This window comes from Lampetra planeri, chromosome 69 (assembly GCF_965212315.1).
Source record: "Lampetra planeri chromosome 69, kcLamPlan1.2.h2, whole genome shotgun sequence".
NCBI classification, from domain to species: Eukaryota; Metazoa; Chordata; class Hyperoartia; order Petromyzontiformes; family Petromyzontidae; genus Lampetra; species Lampetra planeri.
Genome location: NC_136174.1, coordinates 2,360,881 through 2,376,315, shown reverse-complemented (window position 1 = coordinate 2,376,315; position 15,435 = coordinate 2,360,881). Strand labels below are relative to the sequence as shown.

The following is a 15,435-nucleotide window of genomic DNA, read 5'->3' as shown; positions in this document are numbered from 1 at the left end:
ACTGTTTATATAAAGTGGGTCTATAGAAAGCAATACACGTGTAGGGGTGTTACGGAGGGGCTGTTATACATGGGATCACACGGGAAACAAACACAGTGGGCGTGGCTATGTGAGTGCACGGGGAGGTGCTCTCAACGACGTCCGCACCGGGCAGCCTGGGGGGCTGACTCGGAGCTGTGATCCCCCGGGGCCCCACCCCTCAGCGGGGGTTTTGGTATAAAAGGTGATGAGCCGGAGGGCTCTGGAGAATGATGTTAAAGCTAAACCAGTGAAGACCGAAGATCGTCTAGATAGAGCCCTAGACTCCCCTGGATCGCCGCCCTTGTCAGGGCCGAACAGGACCGAGCCAGCGGCGTGGTCCCGAGAGCCAGAGCCGGTGCTCTTATCAGAGCTGGTCTGGGACTCCGGGTACCGTAAGCCCGACTTACCAGTGTCGGGCTAGATAGCCTCCCCTAGCCCGTTAGTGGAGGACTAGGAGGTAGGCTAGACGTAGCTAGCAAGTGTATCCCCAGCTAGCCGGGTGAGGGGGCCGATACCCCCTCCAGTGTTGTATGTCCGCGATTGTGCCATACTGACGCAGAATAAATACGTGTGCCTCCAACCCGGCGTCAAGAGTCCTGGAACATTATTACATCTGGTGACAGAAGTGATTGACCACGAACATGGACACGCGCCGGACAGCTCGTGCCAGGGTACCGGAGGCGGAGGACACCGCTGCAGATGTGGAGCCCGAGATTGCTGAAGGCGGCATCGAGCAGCCGGGGCCGAATCCATCCACACCGCAGCATCTGGATGGAGGGGAGCCGTCAGCAGACGGACTGCGGCAGGCTCACGCGAAACTGGCGGAGCTGTTGTACGCTGCTGCCGCCTGGCTGGAAGAAATCACGCGACTGGGGGCTGCTGGACCGCCACGGGGCGACGACAGCCAACGACCAGTACGGCTTCCCGCCATTTCGACGGAGCCGGATTTTGAATCTCCCGCCATCGCCGCAGCAGCTGCTGAGGGCGTGGCCGGCCTGAGCCTCGCGTCCGACGTCGGGCGTACAGTGGCTGCCGTGTCATCACCAGCGGTCAGCGCGTCACCACTGGTGCGACCGGCGATGCCATTCGTCATTCGCGCCGAAGCCAAGCCGAGTGTCGAGAGCAACGGGGAGCGACCTTCCACGGCGGCCGCTGCGTTGCACCAACGGCTACCTCCCCTCAAGAAATTTGTGGGCGAGGAGGGAGACTGGGGCGGCTTCCAGCGGCGCTTCCTCGCACACCAGGAAATGGCGCAGTGGACAGATGCCGAGGCTCTCCGCGCGCTGCCGGCGTTCCTCGACAGCGATGCCCTCGCCACTCTTACCTCGGCGCCGAAAGACAAGCGCTCCACGCTGCAGATGGCACTGCAGTTGCTGGCTGCAGTCTATGGACCACCGTCTGACTGCAGACAGCTCTTTTACGATCGCCAGCGGGGTGCAAAGGAGTCGCCCCTGGCGTTTCGCACGAGTCTCCTGGCGCTGGCAAGATCGGCCTTCCCACGAATGGACGACGAAGGCGTGGATGCCATGGTAACAGAGAAGATCCTCTTGCTGGCTGACGAACTGGATATCGTCGTCGTGGTGCAGGACGACGCTGAAATGTCTTCCTTCCAGGCCGCACGACTCCTCCAGGCCAACCTACTCTCGCAGCGACGAAAGGCCAGCAAGGCAGCGACCGGCCGTGCCGTGGCTGCAGCCACCCTCCCGGCGGAGGAAATTTGCGTCGTCGACCGTCAACTGCAGCAGAGAGCGGGAGTACGGGCGGGCCGGGACGGATCGAGCCGCCTCGACCAGCCAACGTCATCGCCAGCGCTCCCGCGCTGTTACAACTGCGGCCTTCGGGGTCATGTCGCCTCGGGGTGCCGCTCTCCCCGGCAGCGCGGGACGACGCCTCGACAGGACGCCGGGCCTCCTCCCAAGCTCCATCAACATAACCCGGCGAGTCGCGGCACCCCTCATGTTTGGCCCACGCACACGTCCGTCACACACTCACGCACCGCAACGAACGGGGGGCCGAGATTGCACACCGTCGCGCCAACACGTACCACTGTGGGGACTGATATCGAACCCAGCCAGTGGTCCGTGTTGGCCCATCGCGTTGTGGCCGCGTCGTCGGGGTCGTCAGCCGTTGTGGGGCACATTGACGGGGTTGAGGTGCGCATCCTGGTCGATACGGGAGCATCGGCGACCATTATTTCGGAATTAATTTACAATATTCTTCCTGTCCAGAGCCGTCCTTTGCTGCCCGTTGATGTTCCATTCTATGCTGCTAACGGGGGCTCACTTGGTATCATTGGACAAATTCGAGCGCAAATTTGTATCGGTGATATCAAATTATCTGGCCCGATTTTTGTCTCCTCCTCGCTGGCGGTTCCGTGCCTGCTGGGGACGGACTTCCTGGGCAAAATGCCGATCCGTATTTTAATCGACCAGGGCTGTATTGAGCTCCCGTCGGGCCGACGCATGGCGTTTCTGCCGTCCCCCTCTGCGGGTCGGACGGCGTTCGCGACGGTACCGGCGTTCGTTGATAGAACGATACGAGTACCGCCGGGGGCACAGATGTTGGTGCCTCTTAAACTTCGTTGGCCCTTCGCTAAAGGCATTGGGGACCAGGGGGTTCTGCTGATTCCGGCCCAGACTATTGTTAAAGGGGACGGGGATCCCTTCATCGCGGTCCTCAATGTGGGGTCACAGACGGTGGTGGTTCCACAGGGGACCGTGCTTGCTCACGCAACGCCGGTGCCCTGTAAGGAACCCGTCGCGAATCACGTGAGCGCTGCCCCTCTGCCGCGACCACATACGGACAGCGATGAAGGGTGGCTCGAGGCGCTTTGTGCGGGATCGACGGACCTGTCAGATTTAGAGCGTCAAAAGCTTAAAACACTGCTGCGTGAATTTTCCGACGTTTTCAGTCGAAACAAATACGATTTGGGCTGTACTCATCTGCTGCGTCACCATATTGACACGGGTGACAGCGCGCCAATACGCCAGAATCCTTTTCGGTTAAGTCCCGCCGAAAAGGACAATGTCAAATCGGCCGTTGATGACACGTTAGCCGCCGACATCATTTCTCCTTCTACCAGCCCTTGGGGAGCGCCGATTGTCTTAGTAAAAAAACATGACGGCTCGTTGCGTTTTTGCGTCGACTTTCGTCGCCTCAACAAAATTTCTGTTGCCGACGCATACCCGCTCCCACGGATGGACGAATCGCTTGACGCCTTGGCAGGAGCGCGATTCTTCTCCACATTGGATTTGCTTTCGGGATTCTGGCAGCTTCCTCTGGACGATGATTCGAAACCTAAAACTGCATTCCGTACACCGCACGGCCTGTTCCAATTCAACCGGTTGCCGATGGGACTCCACTCAGCGCCGGCAACTTTCCAGCAATTGATGGAATTGGTTTTGGCTGGATTACAATGGGACTCGTGCTTGATTTATTTGGATGATGTTATCGTCTTTAGCAAAACATTTGACGAACATCTCCAGAGGTTGCGGGCGGTTTTCCTCAAAATGCGGGCTGCTAATTTGAAATTTAAACCCCAAAAATGTCATCTGTTACACCAATCGGTGCGTTATTTGGGACATATCGTCGGACGCTCAGGTATTGCTACCGATCCCGCCAAAACGCAGTGCGTCAGCTCCTGGCCGACTCCCACCTCTGTGGGAGAGGTCAGGAGTTTCATTGGATTCGCGTCATATTACCGATGGTTTGTCGCGGATTTTGCAACGATTGCGAAGCCCCTACACGCTTTGACATCAAAGGGGGTCCGGTTTCATTGGGGACAGGAGGAGGAGGCTGCTTTCCGATCCCTCCGGGACGCTCTGGTAAAGGCTCCTCCCTTGGTTTACCCCGATTTTTCAAGACCCTTTTTGCTCGACACTGACACGAGCAACACGGGTATTGGGGGCGTGCTTTCCCAGGTGGTTGACGGCCTGGAACGGGTAGTCGCGTACGGTAGTCGGGTGTTGTCTCCAGCGGAGCAAAGATATTGTGTCACCCGTCGGGAACTGTTGGCAATTGTTAACTTCATCCAACAGTATCGCCCATATCTGTACGGTCGGCATTTCACCGTCCGCACAGATCATGCGGCACTACAGTACGCCCTGCGAGTTCAACAACCATCGGGACAATTGTCTCGATGGTTGGAGATTCTCCAGGACTTCAATTTTGAAACTACGTACCGTAAGGGCGTTCGCCACACCAATGCGGACGCTTTGTCGCGGATGCCAACCACCTCCGAATGTGCATGCCTCTTGGGGTCGGGACGTTGCAGGCCTCCGGGTGAGATATCCGTTCCGGTCTTGGCGGCCGCCGCTGAAGCAACGTCGATGACGAATTCGATTGCACAACAGGGAAAAGATTCCCTGTTGGGGTTGCCTGTCGCTGAATGGGGGCGCCTCCAGATGGAGGATACCTCCCTCCTCGCGTTGCGTCGTCGCGTCGGCAGTGCTGCGCGGGGGAGGGGTGATGCCGACTCATGGGAAATGGTCCAGGGTCTGCTAATGCATTGGGACGGGAGATCCCATCGACACCGGCTGGTGGTCCCTTCTGGGTTGCGGGGTAAGGTGGTGTGGGCCGCTCATGAGCGCCTCCTCCACCTGGGGACCCAAAAGACCCTCGCCATGCTCCAGCTTGATTTTGTTTGGCCGGGCATGACAAGGGATGTCGGGGATCTGTTGGAGTCATGTCCTCGGTGTGCGCAACGGAAACCACCAGCACGGGAGTCTAACCCGCCTTTGCAATCTATCAAAGTTTCCAGAGTCAACGAGCTTGTCGCGCTTGATATTCTGGGCCCATTCCCCGCCACCCCCAGGGGCAATAGATACTTGTTGACCGGGGTGGAATATTTTACGCGCTGGCCTATGGCCTGGCCCCTTGCCAACCAGTCGGCAGCAGCCATCGTGGAGGCCTTTGTCCAGGGATACGTCCTGGACAAAGGTGCTCCGGAGCGGCTGCTGACCGACCAGGGCAAAACATTTTCTGGCAAACTTCTCCAAGAAGTCTGTGCGCTCCTGGGCACGAAAAAAATGCGTACCTCCCCGTATCACCCGCAAACTGACGGGATGGTCGAGCGTCTGCATCGAACCATCACGTCGATGCTGTCCCAACAGGTCTCGGACTCACAGACCGATTGGGACCTGCAAATTCCAGGGGTCTTGGCAGCATATAGAATGGCCCCCCATGCGGCAACGGGATTTTCCCCCTTCTTCTTGATGTATGGCCGCGAACCTGACCCGCCTGTTCGGACCCAGCTGCAGATCCCCGCGCCGCAGGGTAAAACTAAATTGGCCGACCACGTTAAATTCAATATTGCTAACAGAGGCACGGGAGGCTGCTATGCAAAATTCCGACCTCCGCCAGAAAGCTAACGAGAGGCTCAGACTGGGTCGGGCGCACGTGCTGCAGTGGAAGCCGGGGGACAAGGCATGGTTACACTGTCCACAGGTACCACTTGCAACCTCCTCTAAACTGGTGCGGCCGTGGCGGGGCCCTGTGGAGGTGGTTGAGGTTTTGCGGCCTCAGTGTGTACGCATCAAATGGGGGAAGCGGCGGTGGTTTGTGCACCCCTCCAGATTGAAACCGTTCGTTGCGGTCCAAGTTCCCACTTCACACACGCGTGGCCAGACATGTGGGGGGTCGACCGACTCACAGGGTCCGTCTCCGCTGCTCTCACCTAACGTGCTGCCGGCTGTCCCGCCCCCAGGTGCACCGGGAGTGACGGGCTCACGCCCGACAACCCCTCCTGGGGATGCCGAGGGTCACGCGGCATCGAAAAAAGACTCACTCGGAGACGGACAGTTGCCACCCGACAGTCCGCCATCCGGGGTTGCCCCGTGTGACGGGCCTGCTGCAAGAACGCGCGCGAAAATGCGCAGACTTTTGTGATGCCGGAGAAATGTACATATGTTGTTCATTGTGTGTTGTGTGGGTGGTGTGTTCCCTGCGCATTGGATGTACATATGTTGTGTTCACTGTGTGTTGTGTGGGTGGTGTGTTCCCTGCACATTGGATTGTACATATGTTGTGTTCGCTGTGTGTTGTGTGTGTGGTGTGGTTCCCTGCAAATTGTATATAGGGTGCTCTTACGGAATTCGTATTTATTCGGGGGGGGGGTGCGTCGGGTTATTTTCTCTTCTTGCTGTTGTTGTTCTTGTTGTTGTTCTCGTTCTCGTTATTGTTGAAAAAAATTGTGAGGCACACGCGGGTTCAAGGGGTAAATACACCTTTATTGTCGTTTTGTTGCAGCCGGGACGGCTGCGAGCTGTACGGGGGGGGGGGGGGGGGGTGATGTAGGGGTGTTACGGAGGGGCTGTTATACATGGGATCACACGGGAAACAAACACAGTGGGCGTGGCTATGTGAGTGCACGGGGAGGTGCTCTCAACGACGTCCGCACCGGGCAGCCTGGGGGGCTGACTCGGAGCTGTGATCCCCCGGGGCCCCACCCCTCAGCGGGGGTTTTGGTATAAAAGGTGATGAGCCGGAGGGCTCTGGAGAATGATGTTAAAGCTAAACCAGTGAAGACCGAAGATCGTCTAGATAGAGCCCTAGACTCCCCTGGATCGCCGCCCTTGTCAGGGCCGAACAGGACCGAGCCAGCGGCGTGGTCCCGAGAGCCAGAGCCGGTGCTCTTATCAGAGCTGGTCTGGGACTCCGGGTACCGTAAGCCCGACTTACCAGTGTCGGGCTAGATAGCCTCCCCTAGCCCGTTAGTGGAGGACTAGGAGGTAGGCTAGACGTAGCTAGCAAGTGTATCCCCAGCTAGCCGGGTGAGGGGGCCGATACCCCCTCCAGTGTTGTATGTCCGCGATTGTGCCATACTGACGCAGAATAAATACGTGTGCCTCCAACCCGGCGTCAAGAGTCCTGGAACATTATAACACACGTGAAGTACCGTTGATGACTCTTGGACACCGTTGGTGAGGCACACGTATTTATTCCGTACAAGTAGTCACAACTGTGGACATACAATACTAGAGGGGGTATCGGCCCCCTCACCCGGCTAGCTGGGAATACACTGCTAGCTATCTCTGACCTACCTCCTAGTCCTCCACTAACGGGCTAGGGTAGGCTGTCTGGCCCGACACTGGTAAGTCGGGCTACGGTACCCGGAGTCCCAGAGCACTAGCTCTGGTTCTCGGGACCACGCCGCTGGCTCGGTCCTGCGCGGCCCTGACAAGGGCGGCGTCCCAGGGGAGTCCAGGGCTCTAGCTAGACGATCTTCGGTCTTCACTGGTTTAGCTTTAACATTCTGCCCTGAGCCCTCTGACACATCCCCCTTTATACTCCACCCCCGCTGAGGGGTGGGGCCCCGGGCTGCCTGGTGCGGACGTCGTTGAGAGCACCCCCCCGTGCACTCACGTAGCCCCGCCCACTGTGTTTGTTTCCCATAAGCTGCCATGCATAACGGCTCTCTCTCTAACACCCCTACATCACCCCCCCCCCCGCATAGCTTGCAGCCGTCCCGGCTGCCAACATACAAAAAAAAACGACAATAAAAGCGCATTTACCCCCTGACCGCGCGTGTGCCTCACTATTTTTCAACATAACGCGAAGAGAACAACAAGAACCAGAAAACCCCGAAGGGAAAACAACCCGACGCACCCCCCCCGAATAAATACGAATTCCGTAAAAGCAACGTATATACAAATCGCAAGGAACCCCCAACACACACACAACACAACACAATGTGCCAGGAGCACACCACCGACGCAGCGCACAGTAACCATACACGTGAAAAAAAAAAAAAATTGCTTCGTTTTGTGCATCACAAGAGTCTGCGCATTCTTGCGCGCGTCCTTGCCGCAGGCCCGTCACACGGGGCAACCCCGGATGGCGGACCATCCGGTGGCAGCTGTCCATTTCGAAGTGAGTCTGCGCTTGATGTCGCGAGACCCTCGGCATCCCCCGTAGGGGTTGTTGGGCGGGAGCCCGTCATTCCTGGTGCACCTGGGGGCGGGACAGCCGGCAACACGTCAGGCGAGAGCAGCAGAGACGGACCCTTTGAGTCGGCCGACCCCCCACATGTTTGGCCACGCGTGTGTGGAGTGGGGCCTCGCACCGCAACGAAGGGTTTCAGCCTAGAGGGGTGCACAAACCACCGGCGCTTCCCCCATTTGATGCGAACGCACTGAGGCCGCAAAACCTCGACCACCTCGACGGGGCCCCGCCACGGCCGCACCAGTTTTGAGGAGGTCGCGAGTGGTATCTGGGGACAGTGCAGCCATGCCCTGTCCCCCGGCTTCCACTGTAGCACGTGCGCGCGACCCAGTCTGAGGCGCTCATTCGCTTTCTGACGCCTGTCGGAATTTAGCATGGCAGCATCCCGTGCCTCAGTCAATTTCGCAAGGTTAAATTTAACATGGTCGGCCAATTTAGTTTTTCCCAGCGGCGCGGGGATCTGCAGCTGTGCCCGAACAGGTGGGTCAGGTTCGCGGACATACATGAGGAAGAAGGGTGAAAATCCCGTCGCAGCATGGGGGGCCAATCTGTATGCTGCCAGGACCCCTTGAATTTGCAAGTCCCAATCGGTCTGTGAGTCCGAAACCTGCTGCGACAACATAGACGTGATGGTTCGATGCAGACGCTCGACCATCCCGTTAGTTTGCGGGTGATAGGGAGAGGTACGAATTTTTTTCGTTCCCAGGAGCTCACAGACCTGTTGGAGGAGTTTGCCGGAAAATGTTTTTCCCTGGTCGGTCAGCAGCCGCTCCGGAGCACCTTTGTCCATGACGTAACCTTGGACAAAGGCCTCCACGATGGCTGCTGCCGACTGGTTGGCCAGGGGCCAGGCCATAGGCCAGCGCGTAAAGTATTCCACCCCGGTCAACAAATATCTATTGCCCCTAGGGGTGGCGGGACATGGCCCCAGAATATCCAACGCGACAAGTTCGTTCACTCTGGAGACTCTGATAGACTGCAAAGGCGGGGTTGACTCCCGTGCTGGTGGTTTTCGCTGCGCACACCGAGGGCATGATGCCAACAGATCTGCGACATCCCTCGTCATGCCTGGCCAAAAAAAATCAAGCTGGAGCAAGGCGAGGGTCTTTTTGGTACCCAGGTGGAGGAGGCGCTCATGAGCAGCCCACACCACCCTACCCCGTAACCCAGAAGGGACCACCAGCCGGTGTCGATGGGATTTCCCGTCCCAATGCATCAGCAACCCCGCGTGCATTTCCCATGCGTCGGCATCACCCGTCCCCCGCCCCGCCTCCCCGGCGCGACGACGCGACGCGAGGAGGGAGGTATCCTCCATCTGGAGGCGCCCCCATTCATTAACAGGCAAACCCAGCAGGGAATCTCTTCCCTGTTGTGCGATAGAATTTGGAAGCTATGTTTCGTCGTCGGCGGCGGTCGCCAGGACCGGAACCGGCATGTCCCCTGCTGGCTTGCAACGTCCCGACCCCAGGAGGCATGCACATTCGGAGGTGGTTGGCATGCGCGACAGAGCGTCCGCGTTGGTGTGGCAAACGCCCTTACGGTAGGTGGTTTCGAAATCAAAATCCTGGAGGATCTCCAACCATCGGGACAATTGTCCCGATGGCTGTTGAACTCGCAGGGCGTACTGCAGTGCCGCATGATCTGTGCGGACGGTGAAATGCCGACCGTACAGATATGGGCGATACTGTTGGATGAAATAGACAATTGCCAACAGTTCCCTACGGGTGACACAATATCTTTGCTCCGCTGGAGACAACACCCGACTGCCGTACGCAACCACCCGTTCCACGCCGTCAACCACCTGGGAAAGCACGCCCCCAATACCCGTGTTGCTCGCATCGGTGTCGAGCAAAAATGGTTCCGAAAAATCGGGGTAAATCAAGGGAGGAGCTTTTACCAGGGCGTCCCGAAGGGAGCAGAAAGCAGCCTCCTCCTCCTGACCCCAGTGGAACCGAACCCCTTTTGATGTTAAAGCGTGTAGGGGTTTGGCAATCGTCGCAAAATCAGCGACGAACCGTCGGTAATACGACGCGAAGCCAATGAAACTCCTGACCTCTCCCACCGAGGTGGGAGTCGGCCAGGAGCTGACACACTGCGTTTTGGCGGGATCGGTAGCAATACCTGAGTGCCCCACGATGTGCCCCAAATAACGCACCGAATCGCGTAACAAATGACATTTTTGGGGTTTGAATTTCAAATTAGCAGCCCGCATCTTTAGGAAAACCGCCCGCAACCTCTGGAGATGTTCGTCAAAAGTTTTACTAAAGACGATAACGTCATCCAAATAAATCAGGCACGACTCCCATTGCAATCCAGCCAAAACCAATTCCATCAAACGCTGGAAAGTTGCCGGCGCTGAGTGTAAGCCCATCGGCAACCGGTTGAATTGGAACAGGCCGTGCGGTGTACGGAAAGCAGTTTTAGGCTTTGAATCATCGTCCAGAGGAAGCTGCCAGAATCCCGAAAGTAAATCCAGTGTGGAGAAGAATCGCGCTCCCGCCAAGGCGTCCAGCGATTCGTCCATCCGTGGGAGCGGGTATGCGTCGGCAACCGAAATTTTGTTAAGGCGCCGAAAATCAACGCAAAACCGCAACGAGCCGTCCTGCTTTTTAACCAGGACGATCGGCGCTCCCCAAGGGCTGGTGGAAGGAGAAATGATGTCGGCGGCTAACATGTCATCAATAGCCAATTTGACATGGTCCTTTTCGGCGGGACTTAACCGAAACGGATTCTGGCGTATTGGCGCGCTGTCACCCGTGTCAATATGGTGACGCAGCAGATGAGTGCAACCCAAATCGTATTTGTCCCGACTGAAAACGTCGGAAAATTCCCGCAGTAGCGTTCTAAGCTGTTGGCGCTCTGAATTTGACAGGTCCGTCGATCCCGCACAAAGCGCATCGAGCCACCCTCCATCGCTGTCCGAATGTGGGTGCGGCCGGGGAGCAGTGCCGACGTGATTCGCAACAGGTTCCACACCAAACCAGACAGACTCAGAGACCCATAAATTTACTCACACAGAGACCCATAGACTAAGACAGAGACCCATAGACTCATGACACAGAGACCCATAGACTCATGACACAAAGATCCATAGACGTACACAGAGACCCATAGACTTACACAGAGACACATAGACTCACAAAGAGACCTAAATGCTCACACAGAGAACCACAGTCGGTTCTGCCGCCACTGCTGCTGTATTTGTTGTTGATGTGGTTGTTGTTGTTTATGTTGTTGATGTCGTTCCACGGAGATGTTGGGGCCTCGGACCATCGTGGGTCAGGGCTGGAAACGGCTTCCCTGCACGCGTTGCTGGTGCTGTGGAACACAGCAGAGGCATGGGAGCAGGGCCAGAGGGAATGTCAATGGTGGTGTACACGTGCCTGTGTGTAGACGTGTTTGTGTGTAGAGATGTCTGTGTGTATACATGTCTGTGTGTGTCCACGTGTCTGTGCGTGTACACGTGTCTGTGTGTACACGTGTCTGTATGTGTGTACACGTGTCTGTATGTGTGTACACGTGTCTCTGTGTGTACACGTGTGTGTACATGTGTGTGTCCATGTGCTTGTGTACACGTGCTTGTGTACACGGAGTGGGAAGCGGTAGTGTAGTGGTTATCACGCTGCACTAAGAACCTGGCGAACTGAGTTCGATTCTAGCTCAAGGCCAACGCTGATGACGATTATCTGAACCGGTCCTGAGCCTCACCTCGGTCGACTCAGCCTCAAATGAGTACCTGGTGCAGTGGTGTGTAGTGAACATCACCACCAGGGAGACAAAGGCGGCCGGGCATTGTATTGGCCACCCACTCTCTCGTGTGCCACAGTGCCGGCCTTAATAGGTGCTAGAACTCGCGAACAGCACTTGCCCCTAGAGTATATTGGAGGCTACACGGGGGAGCTTTGTCTCTACAATGTGACAAAGCTCCCCGTGTAGCCCACCCAGGCTGGAGGAGCAGCAGCGCCTGTGAAGGCCGCCACTGTGGCACACGAGGGGGTGGGTGGCCAGCACCACGCCCGGCCGCCTTTGTCTCCCCAGCGCTGATTTTTACACCGCACCAGGTTCTGATTTGAGTCCGAGTCGACCTAGGGAAGGCACAGGACCCGGTTCTGATATCACTCGCCACTGATGTTGGCCGTGAGCCGCGACGCAGCGCGCGCAACCGCTCCCCACACTTAACACTTACAAACTACAACCATTAACCACCAATCACAATCACAGTGTGGGTCTGTATGGGTCTGTGTGGGTTACTATGGGACTCTGTAGGTCTATGGTTCTCAGGTTTCTGTGAGTCTATATGGGTCTCTGTGGGTCTGTGTATGGGGCTTTGTGTTTGGGTCTCCGAGTATGGGTCTCTCTGGCTCTCTGTGGGTCTATGTATGGGTCTCTGAATATGGGTCTCTGTGGTTCTAAGTATGGGTCTCAATGGGTTTATGTATGGGTCTCTGAGTATAGGTCTGTGGTTCTATGTATGGATCTGTGGGTCCCTATAAGATTGAGTATGGTCCTCTGTGGGTCTCTGTATGGGTCTCTGAGTACCAGAAACTGAATTTAAACTCCAGGTGGAATCCGAAAAGCTCTGAAGCTCTTTCATCACACATGTCCGGTCGGGGGCCACTGGGGTCAGAACGTTACAACAACACACAACGCGCGCACAAGCCACGATGGGAGGGGCAGCGTACAGGAGAAGTAAACAAATCACTCAACAGATCGTCTACAATTTTGATTAAAAGCTTTCGTGACTGCAGGTATTCATCTTCTTGGTTCTTTCGGTAAAGTCACGTAAAAGGGAAGTAATAAAATAATAAAAATAAAACACAATAAAATAATTCTCATGACGTTTCGGCCACAACGCAAGCAGCCGTCCTCAGGTGAAAACCAGGTCTGTCGGGGAGACAGCGTCTGAATGAAACAGCACACGAGCTTGGAGCATATATATAAGCTGGGCCGGGAGGGGGGGAAAGGGCGCTTTGACAAAATAATTTGCATATCAAGAGGAACCCAGCATACCCATGGGAAGTGCAGGAATGTGATTAGTACTACATATGCCCGTGCATTATGCAGGATTAGCAGCATCAAAGGGAGGGGATATGGGAAATGCAGGTATGTGAATAGTACTAATTATGCCCGTGCATTCTGCAGGATTAGCAGCATCAAAGAGAGGGGTAGCATTAATAAAGAGAAGGAGTGTTAATAGTATGTAGCCGCAGTAACTAAAACCAACACGTCAACAACTAAAGTATAAACTACATAGTATCATCAGTATACTAACTATACTCTACAATAAGCTGAGTTACTAACAGTAAGTAATACATTACAATTCTACGTCGTAAAAATTATATAATATGCTTCCATCTAAACTTTATTCTCTTACATTACACGAGTCTACACCGTACTATATACTGCCATAGACAAACCCAACATTAAATTATACACTGTATTGCTATAAACCACCTTATACATTGTAATATAACACTATGTATTATTCTACCCACCCTAATGTGTATCACACTGCTATATATTCACTATACAATTACGATACTATATATTACTTTGAACATTGTATTAAGCATATAAATGTTATACTATTTGTTATTATACACTGTACCATTGACCGTCGTGACAATGGGTGAGTAGAGAGTGGAAACTTGCAGCGGAGCAAAGAATCCATTCCCTGCGAAGAATACAATGCCAGTGAGTGTATAGTATATAGTATATAATTTAATGTTGGGTTTGTCTATGGCAGTATATTGTACGGTGTAGACTCGTGTAATGTAAGAGAATAATGTTTAGATGGAAGCATATTATATAATTTTTACGACGTAGAATTGTAATGTATTACTTACTGTTAGTAACTCAGCTTATTGTAGAGTATAGTTAGTATACTGATTATACTATGTAATTTATACTTTAGTTGTTTACGTGTTGGTTTTAGTTACTGCAGCTACATACTATTAACACTCCTTCCCTTTATTAATGATGATACCCCTCTCTTTGATGCTGCTAATCCTGCATAATGCACGGGCATATGTAGTACTAATCACATTCCTGCACTTCCCATGGGTTTGCTGGGTTCCTCTTGATATGCAAATAATTTTGTCGAAGCGCCCTTTCCCCCCCTCCCGGCCCAGCTTATATATATATGCTCCAAGCTGGTGTGCTGTTTCATTCAGACGCTGTCTCCCCGACAGACCTGGTTTTCACCTGAGGACGGCTGCTTGCGTTGTGGCCGAAACGTCGTGAGAATTATTTTATTGTTTTATTTTTATTATTGTATTACTTCACTTCTACGTGACTTTACCGAAATAACCAAGAAGATAGATCGTCTACAAACAGCAGCAAGCTGTGTGTGTACAGAGAGCAGCAGTGCACGCGTGTGGGTCACTCGCACACAGCGCGTCACTCTCACCACACCATCAGTCGCTAGCCGCTTAAACTCCCCCACCACCACCAACTCAACGTCGCGACTTAAAGACACAAATATAAATAGGAGTAGATATTAAATGAAACGTTATTAAAGTTGTTTTTAATTTCCCTCCCACCGCCGCCGACCGCGTGTGACCGGCATCGGCCTAGGCCGGCCTACCGAGCACCTCGCGCCTCGGCCGGTACGGATTCTATCCGAGAGGCGGTGTCTCTCGCGGCCTCGCCTCAGGGGGTGGTTTAAACGCCTCGGCCTTTTGGCGGGGGGGGGGGGCTTCTTTGTCTGTCGCTCTCGGGGGGTGAGGAAGACAAAGACGGATAGGAGGGGGGTGAGCGGGGGAACTCACAGCGACGAGGATTCGCAGGAAGCGAGGCGGCTTCGTCAACAATGGGGAGCGGGGAGCTCAAAACCGAATCGATTAGTGCGCGAGGCGCGCCTGAAGCATCGATTCCGATTCCTCTAGAGACGTCGATGAGTTGGGAGGGGGTGGTCTTTGTCGATTTCTAAGATCGATTGTGTAATTGCGATTCGATTTCACGCTAAGTTGAATGCGATGCTAACACGATCCGAGTCGTGGTCATATTTTTGTGAATCGATCCAGCAACTAGAATCAGAATCTTTATACAGGTAGGAACAACAGTTCCACACTGCCCACCAGGGATTATTTGTCTGTCTGTCGTGCATGGCCCCGCCCCACTAGAGCCCTCCCATGGTCGGCGCCCCTGAGCCAAATGGGAGCGGTGGGTTGGGGTTGGTAGAGAGGGGGGTTAGTGGGGGGGGGGGGCACCGCCGCGACTCGGGCCAATGAGGAGACGGGCGATGTTTCATTCACATAATGGAACTGGGAGAGAGTGGCTCCATTCATAAAATGGAAGTCTTGAAAAGAAAAAAGCGGATCTTTTTGCCTCGTGTTTATTTCAACATGCCCAGCCTTAAGGTGATTCAGTTGGGGGTGGGAGGGGTGGGGCTGGGTGGAGAGGGGAGGGTGGGGAGGGGCTGGGTGGGGAGGGAGGGGCTGGGTGGGGTGGGGAGGGGCTGAGTGGGGAGGG

At 54.9% G+C, this 15,435-nt stretch overlaps 1 long non-coding RNA gene across 4 annotated transcripts; it reads right to left on the bottom strand.

The window, feature by feature from the left end:
• Positions 1-7,558: 7,558 nt before the first annotated feature.
• LOC144737477 (uncharacterized) lies at positions 7,559-14,820 on the bottom strand. Of its 4 annotated transcripts, none has more exons than XR_013588993.1 (4): positions 14,733-14,820; positions 13,571-13,636; positions 11,103-11,280; positions 7,559-7,971 (listed from the first exon to the last, which is right to left on the bottom strand). It is a non-coding gene; the product is annotated as an uncharacterized LOC144737477 (long non-coding RNA). The 4 variants fall into 4 exon arrangements; XR_013588994.1 differs by having other exon boundaries at positions 11,123-11,280; positions 14,733-14,808; XR_013588991.1 differs by lacking the exon at positions 13,571-13,636 and having other exon boundaries at positions 14,733-14,818.
• Positions 14,821-15,435: the final 615 nt, after the last annotated feature.